The sequence below is a fragment of the Sceloporus occidentalis genome, unplaced genomic scaffold (genome assembly GCF_023333645.1).
Source record: "Sceloporus occidentalis isolate IW3139 unplaced genomic scaffold, rSceOcc1.0.p SCAF_2, whole genome shotgun sequence".
NCBI lineage: Eukaryota > Metazoa > Chordata > Lepidosauria > Squamata > Phrynosomatidae > Sceloporus > Sceloporus occidentalis.
The window spans coordinates 208,610,983-208,626,701 of record NW_028316982.1 but is presented as its reverse complement, the minus strand read 5'-3'; the positions used below and the strand labels follow the sequence as shown (position 1 = coordinate 208,626,701).

The 15,719-nt window shown below is 37.8% G+C and overlaps 1 long non-coding RNA gene across 1 annotated transcript; it reads left to right on the top strand.

Moving 5' to 3' along the window:
• Window positions 1-6,066: 6,066 nt before the first annotated feature.
• On the top strand, window positions 6,067-9,195 carry LOC149319658 (uncharacterized). Its single transcript, XR_016279884.1, has 3 exons — window positions 6,067-6,133; window positions 7,587-7,722; window positions 9,124-9,195. It is a non-coding gene; the product is annotated as an uncharacterized LOC149319658 (long non-coding RNA).
• The last annotated feature ends 6,524 nt before the right edge of the window (window positions 9,196-15,719 follow it).

Here is a 15,719-nt window from a genome sequence, read left to right as displayed (position 1 = left end):
CTCCTAAAGCATAGGACATGACTTCAATACTGTTGGAAAAATACAACAAATGAGACAGGACATGAGAAGAGATAAAGAGGTATTGTAATCAGATATAGAGAGAATGAAAGGAGAAATTAGACAAGAGATAAGATCAAATCTCAATGAAATTAATCAATCAATCAAAACAATGGCAATGGATGTGCCACAAGTGAAGTTGAAAGTAAAAGTACTTGAAAAAAGAATCAAGAGTTGGAAGAGAAATTGAATGAAGAGATAGAGAAGAGAAAGGAATTACAAGATGAGAGAACAAATTGGGAACAGAAAATGAGAGAAAGGTGTTTAAAAATATGAGGTCTCCTGGAAACGGAAAGTAAAAACACTGCAGAATACATAATAGAGATCTTAGCTGAATTTATTGGTAGACACAAGGAGTTAATGAAATTGGAGATTGATAAAGCATTTTGAGTGAACTCATGGGTAACTAAACAAAAGAAATTACCAAGAGACATAGTAATATACCTTGTAAGAACCAATATGAAGGACTTTATATTACAACAACATTTTGAGTTGAAACTAACGATAAACAACATAGAAGTACAACTTTTAAACGATATACCAGGATCTATTTTTCAAAAAAGAAAAGAATATGTATTTTTTACAAAAAAAAAAAAAAAAAAACCCTAAAAGAAAGAGGGAAAATCCCAGAAAAAAATTCGTTCAGATACAGACAAAAAGAGTAAAAATAACTACTATACAACAAGCAAAAGAATTTATGGAAAAACTACTTAAAAATCAATCTCAAGATGAAGATCTCAGACATAATCAGACACTGACACCACAAAAACAAAAACAAACTTGATTTGAATGATGACCTTCTACAAAACTCAATGAAGAATGTCAGTTATCAACTAAGAGGAAAGGAAGATGACTAGGTCAGTGAAATTTCTGTCTTGGAACGTAAAGGGGCTTAACAACCCACTAAAAAGGAAACATATAAATCACTGTTTGGGAAAAATGAGATATGATGTCATATGTTTACAAGAAACACATATTAAGAAATCTAAAACAAAATATTTGAGGAATTCTAAACTATGTGTCTGTCAGAGAGAAAAGGAAAAAAGGGGGTTGTGATCTACAAAAATGAGAAAATAAATGCAAACAAAATCTTCAATTATTCAAAAGGGTGCTATTTGGGCCTAGAACACGAGTGGTACTTAGAAAAAACACTTATTGTAGGTATATATGCACCAACAGAAAATAAGGAGAAATTCTACAAAGAACTAACAAAACCTATGACACAATTTGATTATGCCAATACAATTATAATGGGAGACTGGAATGGTGTTATCAAGCCTGAGATAGACAGAAAATCGGACAAAGCAATAAAAAAGAAACAAGGGAAACTTCCCAAATCATTTTTTTTTTGAAATAAAAAGAGATGACAGCACTGCTAGACATGTGGAGAATAAAATATAGAAACATAAAAGATTACACCTATTATTCAGAATTTCACAAATCATGGTCCCGTATTGATATGTTCATGGTTTTATCATTTGTAGCACCAATAATTGAAAATCTAGACTTTCTGCCAAAGATAACATCAGATCACAACGCAATTACAATGGAAGTCAAATCTGAAAAAAAAAAGAATTCAATTGGAAATTAGATGAAAAAATTATTTTAAAATGGTGAGATTTTGAAACAAGCACAGAAACATTTACAGTATTTCTTTCAAGAGAATCTCAACAGTGAAGAAGAACACATATAGTATGGGACACACTGAAAGCACTAATGTGGGGCTTTTTTATGCAGAAAACTGCAGAACAAAAAAGAAAAGAGGGGGAAATAGAAAATCTTTTGGAGAAATTAGAACAATAGAAATACAACTGGAAAAAATTGAGGTAAGAAAGAACTGATAGAAGAAATACAAGTGCTACAAAACAACTTACAATAAAATCATGACAGAAGAAATGGAGGGGGAAATAAAATATACGAAACAGACAATTTGAATTCACAAACAAACCTAGTAGATGGCTAGTGTGGAAACTTAAGAAGAACAAGGAGAAAAATGCTATCTGGAAAATAAAGGTAGACTCAGAAATACAGTTGTCCTTCCATATCCGCTAGGGTTAGGGGAACAAGACCCCTGTGAATATGGAAAAACCACAAATAACAAAAACACTGTTTTACCTGAGAGGACACCTCTCTAGGAATCTCTAGGTCCTCCAGTGCAACTCTGTGGTCAATGTCCAACATACACTGACCATAGAATGGCACTGGAGTAGCTACAAATGGTCTTTCAGTGCAACTTTTAGTTAAAGTTGACCACAGAGTTGCACGGGAGGACCTAAACAGTCCTAGAGAGAACATATTAATCAAATCCGTGAATAATCAAATCCACAAATATCAAAGCTGCAAATATGGAGGGATGACTGTATATACAGAACAAAATCAAATAAGAGTATTCTACAACTTCTATAGAAAACTCTATGCAAAAAATAATATAAAGAAAGATGACTTGGAGAAATATTTAGAAAGTTAAACTATCAAGATAATAAAAGAAGACCAACAGAAAGGACTAAATAAGCAAATTACGTTGGAAGAACCACTTGAAATGACAATAAATAGTATTCTGGATAATAAAATACCTGATTCTAGGAAATTAGCCTTAATCACCTTGATACCAAAAGAAGACAAAGAATTGGAAAACCCAAAAAAATTACAGATCAATTGCCTTATTAAATTCGGATTACAAAATATTTACATCAATTTTGGCAGACAGACTTAAAAAATTCTACTGCAGAAGACATCACAGAATTGGAACACCTACTAAGATGAAAATGCAAAAGCAAGATTAATGGGGTTTTTTTTAGTATTAATGATTTTTAGTAAATTTTCATACATTAAAAAGTACAGAAGAAAAGAAATGTGGAAAAAAGAGAAAAAAGAAGGAAATAACGAAAGAGGGGAAAAAGACACCAAGTATGATATATAAATTACAGTTCTGACTACATCATATGTCCATTTTGAAGCAGGATTAATATTGAACATAAAGAAAATTAAAATAATCACCCCAGAATTACAGAAATTCAATCTAGACAATCTAGACAATCAGAGAGGCCACAGACATAGGTTTTCAGGATATGAGCAGAGCAATGGATGATAAGGAGTCTTGGAGGTCTCTCATCCACAGGGTTGTCATGAGTAAGAGCTGGCTCTAGGGCAGCTAAAAACAACCACTACTACTAGATAATAAAGATAGAGGAGGACTAGAATTATCCAGTCTTAAACTATATTACCATGCCTATGGATTACCTTGGATAAATAACTGGATAATCTTGATCTGGAGGAAAGGTGGTATACAAATAAAAGTTTTATTATTATTTATTATTAAAATGAAAGACTGATAAAATTAAAAGGATTTGACCTTAAACTTGGATGGCACAACTTTATCTGGTACAACAAAATTAAGCAAATGAAGACTTCAATTACCACTTTATCAGATGCTCCTTATTAAGAATATGTCTAATTACTCTATCTATTAAAAAAATCTGCTTGAGGGTGCTACTTTGGATCTTATCACATGAATTTCTCTTTAAACATCAAAGTTGGAAATGGAAAGCTAGCTGACTTACATTGAAGTGCTGAAAATCCAGGGAGAGGAGTGCGTAATGAACTGTAGACGAACTAACACCACAAGGGACTGAGTTATAATGGTTCCTTTGCAATCAGTTTAGAGAAAGATTCAAGATGGACCAGAAACTGGAAGGCATAGAAATTAAGAAGCAAGAAATTGAAATCATTGTATTGAATAAAGTCAACCATAAAACAGCCAAATTATACAAATTACTATTAAATTGGAACATGGAACAATATTGACAGTTGGCTCCATCTTTGTCTCAAAAATGTATTACTATTAAATTGGAACCTTGAACAATTAAATTAAAAATTAAGAGATGGTGAAAGAACAATGATCAATGATCATCAATCAATAATCGAATGGGCCCAGAACATCAGACACCCACTGCAACTAGAACATTAGGAATTTACATGAAAGAAAAAAATTGAAAATTAGATTATTTTATGAACTAAATAAAAAATTACTATAAAATGCTACACAGGTGTTATTTGACACCTGAGAAACAAGAATGGAAATAATAGTTACTAGAAATGTAGAAAGAGTTTGAAAACATTCTGTCATATGTGGTGCCAATGCCCCAAATAAATACTGGTATGAAATTATATATATATATAAAACATATTAAATTCCCAATGGACAGGAAACAACACAGGGGGATATCGATGTACATAGTGACAGTGGTAGAATAATATATGCACAAAAATGGAAAAATAAGGAAATACCAAAGCCACCAAAGCTACCAAAGCCACAATGTTGTCAAGTTAGACAAACTAGCAATGGTGATGAAAGATATGATGTTAGATAGACATGGTGGAAACAACCAATAGATAGACAGGAAAGAACTAATATGTTTTTGAGACAAAGATGGGGCCGATTGTCAATATTATGCTTTGATGATACATCACATGGCAGATTGAAAGTGCTTCTAAGCAACAGCAATCAGTTTTTTATTCTACCATTATAGTAAGATCTATTTCATTCTAGATGTATTTACTTAATCTAATAATTTTTTTTAATCAAACTGAAGTATTATTTTAGATTTATTTAATTTCTGTTTCTACTTACCTCCCATACCAAATAATATAAAAACTGACATTGGAAGAGAGAGAGAGAACTACAACTATTTGGTGTGCATGGATATGTTAATATGTCTATATGTGTGTTGGGTTAAGTCAGTTTGGTTAATTAAAAAACGTGAACACTTAAATTTTGGTAACCAGGATGGCACTGCAGGATTTTCTAGTATGTCATTATAAAACTCAGGAATAAAAATCATAAAAATTTAGAAAATTTCATTATAGAATCATAGGGTGAGAATTGATAAGAAACAGAATATATGAAGGGAAAATGTAAAAAGTAAAGAAATAACACTGAGGTGGAAGGAAGTCAGAAGTGATGTATTGATTTATAGATGAATACAACAAAGGAGTTGAAAGATTTATGATATAAACTTTGTATTAACAGGCTTGGTTCTCTCTTTATATTTTATATATGCTTTGAGAAATATGTATTAGGTGTTGAAGCACATTTTGGTACAAACTAAAAAAAGGAAGAAGATTACTTTTAATCTTCTGCCTTTTTAAAAAAAATTAAAAGTACTTAAATGTGATCAGAGATTTGTATAATGGTGGTGTATTTTCATGTGCTGGTATGTTTTCTTTTGTATAGGTGTATGTGTTTATGTTTTTGAAATAAAATATATTTTTTTTAAAAGGCAGAATATATATTTAATCTTCTCCCACCGCCCCCCCCCTTTTTTTTTAAATAAAACCACATTTACGGATGAAAAAATGCAGAGAAGGCAAATTAGATCTTACATGGAGCAATGTTCCACAGCCTGGGAGCAGCCACTAAGAAAGCTCTCTCTCATGTTCACACCTAACATATCTATGATGGTGGTGAGACTGAGAGAAAATGGGGAAAATGTATTTATTATTTTATTTATTTATTTAGTGTATTTATACCCCATTCTTCAGTCCTAATGGCTCTTAGTGCACCTTACAGATAGTTATTCAGACAGTTTCCTGTCCTCAGGCTTACAATCTAAAAAGACATGACGCAAAAGGAGAAGGGAATGGTGGTGGGGGAAGGGAATTAAGTCTAGTGGTTCTTCTCTCCCTCTGAAGCCTGGACCATGGCAGATGGACTGGAGGGAGGGCCCTTCTTCTTACTCTGGCTAGAGTTGGGTCTGCCTTTTCACTCCCTCCCAGGCCAGATGATGACACGTGGCATGAGTATACACATCCTGGCCCACTTTGCTTTGGCCCTATGCCATGTTGTGATAAAAGGAAGTCCCTCTATTTATCAGGGTCTTAACCATGTGGAATGAGGAGTGATGACATCACTGGTGATGTGAGGACAACCAGCCAATCACAGGGCAGTTAGAAAAGAACCTTTTGGATGGTGGTTGGAAAAAAACAGTTAAGGCAGTTGAGAGGGAGAAGTCCTAAGGAAGAGCAAGGCTTTAGCCTCAGCCTATGGGCTTACCTCATTACTAGTCAGGGAAGTCAGGTATGCAGTATGTTAAGGTCTGGCTGACATGATTGTGTTTAGAAACTAATGCTTTAAGTTGTGCCTGGAGGACCAGTTTTCTTTCATGTTTCTTCTTTAAAATAAACCTTCTCACACAGTGCTCTGCCCCCTTCTTAATTCTTTTTAATGACCTTAGCTGAGTCAGTGTCTGTCTGATTATAGGTTACTAGCATGAGGCCCAGTAAAGTCCCAATCCATTGCTAGGGTGTGACAAGTTAAATCATTGGGTGGTGGCAGCGAGTTGTTTTTAGGATTAAAGTGGTCTCAAGGGGACCCATTCAGCTCAGAAGAGTGGAGTGGGACCATAGATAACCTTCCCATGTTGGTACTGAGCTCCTCTGCTTCTGTCTTACTCCCTGGGAGGGAATTTAAGACTGGATAGGAAGCAGAGAAAACCTTCACCCATGTCCTTCCCTAATATCTGGAATGTGGGCCACTGAGACCTTTCCCTGTAGCAAAAGGAGCTTCACCATCCAATTGTGGTATAAGTTTTTTTCTTTTCTCAGCTTGTCCTTGCATTTTGACATACTTCTTGGCTGTTCTCTTCTTACATTATAGCTAGATGTGCCCAGGCAATATGTTACTGCTAAGAAGTCTTTCCTTTTGTTCATTAGAGAAGAAATTAGGTAAAAGGAGGTGGTATTTAAATCTTTGTATCTACTGGATAAATCAAAGTGCTATTTCTGCTTAACTCATTTGGAGTTCCAGTTGACAGCTTAGTTAACATTTCTAGTCCCTGTTTAATGAGCTAGCAATGTCGTGGTATTTAAAAGGGAAGTTTACTTTTCATGGTCCTTCAGAATTCTTTTTTAGGCTTGACATTTTTATTTTAATGAGCTATTTGCCACATCTGATTCACACTTTGAAGCCAATAGAATATCTTAAGCAATGGAAACTGAATTTTAAATATTCTTTTATACTTCTAGTCAGGACTTCTAATGAAGAAATTATGTAATTTCCATGATCGCCAAGTAAGAAAATACTATAGAAAAATCCTAATGTGTCCATCATTGAATAATATTCCTTGGGCATAAACTAGATATGCTAGTGGTACCTAAGTGATCTCTTTTTAGGCTTTCCATCTGGTAAAATTTCTTTATTCCAAACTGATAAGTTCATAAGTGAAAATAATAATAGAATGACAGTCATGTCTGTCTGTCTGTCTGCCTGCCTGCCTGCCTGTCCACCCTCTCTCTTTCTCTGTGTGTGTTTTTGATGAAATCTTCTATTTTTGCTTGTATTTCCTTCTTGAAAGTCTTTTCTTGCTGGGGCATCTACTAACTGAATTCAGTATGACAATTCAAATCTTGAGAATGGATTTTGAGCAATCTTGTATGGATTAACCTGAAACAAGACCCTGATACTGAGGATTATCAACAAAATCTTATATATGTTAATTCAAATTAACAATAAATAAATTCAAATTCAAAAGAAGACCTTGGGACAGATCACCTTTCGAGATGTGGCAGTGTTCTTCACAGAGGAGGAATGGCCCCTCTTGAGTCCGAAGCAGAAATTTTTGTACAATGAGATGATGATGGAAACCTATGAAAATGTGTCCTCTGTGGGTAAGGAACTTGGACCCATTACCATTCCTACAGAATTGGGGGGGGGGGGTCTTGCATGCTACATTGCATGGCACTAAGTTTCCACCTTAATTGTTATAGCAACATGCTGTGAAATCTTGGAATTTGTAGTATAGTTAATTATTAGAGCCGTCTAGTTGAGGACTGTAAATACCCCTTACTAAACTACCAATCATAGGATTTCTTGGGAAGGAATCAGGGCAGTTAATATTTTTGGCTTCAAGTACTCCTCAGTACATCCCTTAGCAAGTTTACAGGGTTTTTGGTCCTTTTTTCAGAGTTTCTATGTTCTGGACAGGCTTCCAATATCCTCTTGGGGGAAAAGGCATCCCAGGACACAATATTGACAAAATTGCCTCCTTTTAACCTAATGGATGTTGAGGGGTATTGAGGACCAAAACATTATTTCACTTTTTCCCCAGGTAGTACCGGGGGGGGGGGGTACCTCTAAGATCTCCTGTGAGCCCAACGTAGATGATTAATCCCCAACAGCTGCCCATCCTTGTCTTGGAGATGTCTTTAGAGTGTTTCAGATCTCCTCTTTGGAGCCTTATCCTCACCAAAATTGGAGTCCAATTCCCAGCCCCCTTCCTCAGCCTTACTATGGATTGATTTATATATGTATTATCATACATTTCTCACCAAATGGGACTGAAAGTGTCTCTTTCCTGCACCATACTCTGTGTCTGTCTGTCTGTGTGTGTGTGTGTGTGTGTGTGAGAGAGAGAGAGAGAGAGAGAGAGAAATAGAATGGCATGGAGGAGATACTGAAGGGGAAAGGCTCAAGCAGTGTATATGGGCATGAGAGGAAGGAGAAATGGAATGTGATTAGGCTTGCCATATCCCGCCTGGGGTGGGACTTTCCCAATTTGGGGTGGGTCCACACGGCCCCGCCCCAGTTTGGCCCCGCCCCCAGGATTCCCCACCCCCAGTGAGGCCCTGGAGGTGGCTCCGCGATCGCAGAGTCCTCCGCAGCCTGGCTGGGGCTTGGAAGACGCTGTTTCCCAGGCCCCAGCGAGGCCTTGGACAAGGTTTAAAAATGTAGGACCTTTTTTTTTTAATTTCCTGGCCAGGAAATTTTTTTAAAGATGTCCTACATTTTTAAACCTTGTCCTACATTTTCCTGGTTTGGAGGTCCCCAGGGATGGCAACCCTAAATGTGATCCATCAAGTGGAACGAGGAGAGGAGGGAAGGAGCAAAGCAAAAATAGTCTAGCTCTGTTTGGGCAGGATATCTATGAAGGTGGGAAAAGGACACCGAAACTCCTTTATCGCTTATGTTTCTTTCCCTAGTTCATTTTGCTTAGCTCCATTGCAGACTCCAGAGGCCTCTCTTCTCTTAATGTTGAGATGCGTCTTGTTTGTCTTTGCCCTTTTTTATAGAAGAACTTGAGACTCATGAGAGACTGGAGACTGGGGAGAAACCATTCAAATGCCAGCAGTGTGGAAAATACTTTGCTCTCAAGTCAGAGCTTGTGTTGCATCAGAGAGTCCACACAGGGGAGAAACTATACAGATGCCAGCAGTGTGGAAAATGCTGTACTCAGTCAGACCTTGTGGTGCATCAGAGAATCCACACAGGCGATAAACCATACAAATGCCAGCAGTGTAAAAGATGGTTTGCTTGGGAATCAGACCTGATGTTTCATCAGAGAGTCCACACAGGGGAGAAAACATACAGATGCCAGCAGTGTGGGAAATGTTTTGCTTGGGAGTCAGAGCTTGTGCAACATCAGGGAGCCCACACAAGGCATATGAAAGTTGAACTTTTTAAACAAAAAATTGCTTCTTGTATCATAAATCAACCACTTTTGCTTAAAAACAAATAAAGTGTTAATTCCACTAAAAAATTTTAAAAAGGTCACCCCAAATCAAAAATTTGTATTAAAGTATTAGTGCATACGAGGTATATTATGTACCATAGTATATATTGTATAACTGGCTATATAATGATACCATATATGCAGTTATACTCTATTATTCATAATTTTACAATTTATACGTTTATAGAACTCCTATTTTGAGTTTTATAAACATGATTTAGAACATGTTTAAACCTAGTTTTTTTGTATTTCTTTAATAGTGTAAAGCAATGTTGCAAAACCATACAGAAGAACAAACGTACTTGGACCAAACATCTTGTTCAATTTCAGAAGTCACATAAAACAGGAAGTAATGTGCCATTAGAAGAATTTTCTCTAGTAAATAAAAGCAGAATACTGCTGAAAACACAAATTATTGGGAGATACCAATTGCTTGGAGAATAAATTAAAGATAGAAAGGAGCGAGTACCAGAAATCTCTAAGGAAATTTCTAAATTAAGGGAAAACAAATTAAATTTCCCACATGTTTCAGATCGGATGATACAATCAAAGCTTGACAAGCTTGACAAGATTTGTGATGAACGTGTTAATAGGGGAAAATATGATGCCCTGGAAAAAAATTTGATATTCCCAAAATAGAAGGGGAATGGTTATCCAGTGAAGACCAAAAAAATGTACCTTCTACAAGTGGAAAGCCAGGGAACAGCTGGGTACTCAACAGGTAAAACTGCAAGCAAAGATACAATACACTTATCAAAAAGATGAAAACCTCAAGATCTATCACTACCATCAGTATGTCATGATCTTGAACGTACTGCTAGCGTATGATTTTAAGGCAACTTGCACTTTTATCTCCATCCAATAAACCTTTGATTTCTTTGAAGCATTCTGTTTGCATAGCTGCCTAGTGTTGGTTATTACCTTTAAAGCCCTAAATGGCTTGGGCCCGGGTTACTTGAGGGAACGCCTCTCCCTACATAATCCTCCCCACACACTCAGAATTACTGGAAAACTGTCACTCAGTCACCCTAAGGTGAGATTGGCGTCCACTCAACAAAGGGCCTTTACGGCCGTGGCGCCCTCTCTATGGAATGCCTTCCCTGAAGGGATCCACCTTAGCAGAACGGTGGAAGCCTTTAAGAAGGCTTTTAAAACTCATCTCTTCCTTCAAGCCTTCCCTCCTAATTCCATTTAAGAATATATTCCCCTATTGATTTTCAAGTATAGTTTTTATTACTTTTGATTTTATAGTATTATTGGATGTTTTTAAAATTTCTGTTGTATTTAATTCATTTTAACTATGTATTTCTAAGATGTGGTTTTCCTACTGTTTTAATTGTCTGGTTTTAACGATCTCTGTACACCGCTTTGATCGTAGGAAAAGCAGTTAAATAAATGAACAAATTATTATTATTATTAAATGTAAGGCCCACAGACACCCACATGGCTGTTGGGGTGTAGAGAGACGCGCTGTGTCCACTACGACCATGTGCAGAGTTGATCCACACAGGCAAGATGCCACAAAAAGGCTCTTGGAGAGACGTCTGCAAAGGCTTTTTACTGTAAGGAAAAATTCCTCCTACGTAGGCTTCAGTCTTGAGCTCCCAGCTTGAAGAAATAACACTGCTGGATATCAAGGCTCTCTTGAACACAGGGGCTTTAATCACTTGTTGCAAGCTGAGAGGGAGTGATCAGGCAGGCCCAGCTCCACCAGGGATAGCCTGAAGGAAGAGGCTCCTCCCTCCTTAACTGTCATCTTCCGGCCTGAAAGGGAGTGATCAGGCAGACCCAGCTCCACCAGGTATAGCCTGAAGGAAGAGACTCCACCCTCCTTAACTGTCATCTTCCGGCCTCCTATTCCCCTCCAGCTATGCTCTGACTATGTGGGGGAGAGGCTTGCATACCCTAATGAAGTTGCAAACTATGCTGGCGGTGGTATAATAGCCACCGGTAGGGCCTCCCATGCCAGACAGGTCACAACCAAAGGGTCTGACCAAGAGCACTAAAGGGCAGGATGGGCTCTCTAGCCTTATGGCAACCATCCTAGGAGAAGGAAAACTCTAATCCCAAACCCGGGCAGATGGTGCTCGTCTAACCCTGTAAGGTCCACCATCTAAGAGAAGGTAACTCTAATCAAACCTATGACCTGAGAAACTCACTGCCACTGACCATGCTTGTCAAGGCCTCAGCAGTTGAACCTCTGGTTTAAAGGGTGAAGCCAGTTCTGTGCACGCTGCGCTCCACCAGAAAAATCCAAACAAAGTGCTTCACCAGTCACTGACCACAACAACCCAACAAGGGAGATAAACTCATTTGAAATGTGGTGCTGGAGAAGAATACTTAGGATACCATGGACAGCCAAGAAGACAAACAAACGGGTTCTTGAACAGATCAGACCAGGGCTCTCTTTCAAAGCAAAGATAATCAAGCTGAGACTATCATACTTTGGCTACATAAAACAAGAAGGCAATCACTAGATCACTAGAAAAAACAATAATGCTAGGAAAGGTAGAAGGTAGAAGAAAAAGAGGAAGACTACAAACCAGATAGATAGACTCAGTCAGGGGGGTTGTGGGCAAGGGCTTGCAGGATCTTGGCTTGCAGGATTGTTGAGCGAACCCAAAGGGTGCTCAACAATGGCTCTTTTTCCTCCTGGAGGGAAGTGACCAGTGGGGTCTCATAGGGCTCTGTCCTGGGCCCAGTGCTATTCAACATCTTTATCAATGACCTGGATGACAGAATTGGGAGCAAACTTATCAAATTTGCAGATGACACCAAATTAGGAGGAATAGTTAATACTCCAGAGGACAGGACCAACATTCAAAATGATCTGAATAGACTAGAAAGCTGGGCCAAAGCTAACAACAAGAAATTCAACACAGAGAAATGTAAGGTACTGCACTTAGGGCAGAAAAATGAAATGCACAGATATAGAATGGGAGACACATTGCTGAATGAAAGTACATGTGAAAGAGATCTAGGAGTCCAAGTAGACCATAAGTTGAACATGAGTCAACAGTGTGATGCGGCAGCTAAAAAGGCCAATGCAATTCTAGGCTGCATCAATAAAAGTATAGTGTCTAGATCAAGAGAAGTAATAGTGCCACTGTATTCTGCTCTGGTCAGGCCCCACCTGGAATATTGTGTCCAGTTCTGGGCACCACAATTCAAAAAGGACATTGAGAAACTGGAGCGTGTCCAGAGGAGGGCGACTAAAATGGTGAAAGGTCTAGAAACCTTGCCCTATGAGGAACGACTCAGGGAGCTGGGTATGTTTAGCCTGGAGAAAAGAAGGTTAAGAGGTGATATGATAGCCCTGTTTAAATATTTGAAAGGATGTCACATTGAGGAGGGAGCAAGCTTGTTTTCTGCTGCTCCAGAGAACAGGACCCGGAACAATGGATGCAAGCTACAGGAAAAGAGATTCCACCTCAACATTAGGAAGAACTTCCTGACAGTAAGGGCTGTTCGACAGTGGAACAAACTCCCCCGGAGTGTAGTGGAGTCTCCTTCCTTGGAAGTCTTTAAGCAGAGGCTAGATGGCCATCTGTTGGGGATGCTTTGATTTGGATTTCCTGCATGGCAGGGGGTTGGACTGGATGGCCCTTGTGGTCTCTTCCAACTCTATGATGCTATGATTCTATGATTCTATGATTCTATGATCTGAGCAAGGCAGTGGAGGATAGGGATTTCTAGAGATGTCTCATCTAACAGGGTCATCATTAATTGGAACCGACTCAAGGGTATCTAACAACAAGAGGGATTCCTGAAGTATGGGTCTTTTAGGAAACCAAAGTGATTATGGATTGCTCATTGAAAGTCTATGTCTCACAAATCTCCACTTAAGCTGGTCCTTAACTCTAATTATTACTGATAGTGACAGTTCAGAGAAAAATAACTTTTCTAAAGACTCAATGAAATACGTAAACTCAAGGACTAGAAGATGGGGAAGTAAAGATAGGGCAAAGTAGGCCTCAAATAAATGGACACATAATTAGCATTTCATGTGCATGTGAGAAGATAGAGAGGGAACTGGCTGAGTTCTATTTAACCTTTATTAATTGCATTCTCATCCACTTTAATCATTTATAATTACTTACAGTACAAAAGTGTACCAAGTCATTTTATATGCAACATGCTCATTTATATGGAGACTCACCCTAGACAAAGGTGTTCAGTGACAATTAATATTTCATCAGTACATTTCACTATTTTTATTGCACTTCAAATGCCCCTGTGCACTTGGACATTAAAAATTTACACAGTCTATCTACTGAAAAATGCACTGTGCCAACTGGGAACTGTATGGCGGCACTCAAAGAAAATGAAACTACATCATTTCAGTGAGCACTAGACTAAACTCTTTACTCCATAATAGCATGCAAATATCACATAGGAGAAATATGAAACTTGCCTAAGGAAGAGTTAGATCAATTGACTCATCTAGCCAAACCTGAGATGTAATTATTATTCCAGTTTTTTATACTTTTTTGAGGTCTCACTGAAATAACTTTTCCAGCTCTGTTGACAAAGCTAGGATATAGAATGTGTAGCCTCCTGGATATTGTTGGACTGCAACTCCCATGATCCCTTACCTTTATCTGTAACAGCTAGAGCTGCTGATGGTTGCAGCACAACTACATCTGGAGGGCCATAGGTTGTCCACTTTTGTGATAGGGGCTAAGATTTTTCTTATCAAGCCTTAAAGGTGGTAAGGAGTGACTGGGGGACCTTCTGCACACACACAATGTACTTTATGGTTAGTCTAGGAATTTTCTCAGATGAAAGCAACAGTAACAACAGCAACAACAGCATACCATATCACTATTTTACCACAAATCCTAACAAATTCTATGTATACCTTATGTAAAGTAAAATAATCCTTACCACTTGGCAGTATGATATAGAATCTATATTCTAATCCAGAATCTGTATCATACTGTTCCATTTTAAGAATTATAGATGTTCAATTAGCTTATTTTGCTTCTCTGTTTATGTGCAAACCATGTAGTACGGGGTGAATATGTGTTCCCAACTATCTTTTACCTATCTTTTACCAGCTGAAGTGTTCCAGCCTCTGAAGGACCACAACAACCTCTGAAGGACCACAAGTTGGCCATCCCTGCCATAACACCCCTGGAACTTCAAAGCAGCACTGGAAAAACATTATGGTATGAATGTAGGATGACTTTTCAGTTTATTATTTGGTATTTCATTTCATGAAGCTTATATATACATATTTGGTTCTTTGAGTATATTATAGAGTCTTATTGAAGCATCATATGAGTTTTGAACCCTGCTGAAATGGCTATTTCCAATTTCAAAAATTAACCAAAAACAATTAAGAGACATTCCAGCATTGACCTGGTTGTCAAGAGAGTATTATTATTATTATTATTATTATTATTATTATTATTATTATCCCACCTTTCTCCCAATATAGAACGCCCTTGAGGCTAATAAAAATATTTAAAACACTGCAAGTAAAAAAATACAAACATTATAAATATTAAATATAAACAATCAAAATGTACTAAGAATTCTATGTATGTATGAAGAAATCTGAATTACAAGCATTTCAAAGCTCAACCATCCTAAGTTTGGAAAACCTTGATGGCACAAAAATGTTTTCACTTGCTGCCAAAAAGAGAGCAGGGCTGAGGCCATCCTGGCCTCCTTTGGGACACATTTCCAGAGCCTGGGAGCACCCACTGAGAAAGCCATCTCCCTTGTCCCCACTGAACGTCCCTGAGATGATGGTGGGAGAGAGAGAAGGGCCTCTCCTGATCTTGGTGCTCATAAAGCGAAATATGGTCCTTCAAATAAAATGGACCCAAGCTGCATAGGGATTTATAGATCAAAAGGAGCACTTTGAATTATGCCCAGGAACAGACTGGCAGCCAATAGAGCTGATGGGAGTTGTATGCTCCCTGTAGCAAGCTCCAGTTAACAGCCTGGCTGCAGCTTTTTGAGCCAACAGAAGTTTCTGACTACATTTCAAAGGCAGTCTGATGTAGGGCACATTACAGCAGTTCAAACAGGATGTAACCAAGGCATGTACCACTGTGACTTCTCCAGGAATTGGCACAGTTGGTGTACTGTTTTTAACTTGTGCAAAAGAGCTCCTGGTCACTGCTCAGTGTTGAAATCAAAAGT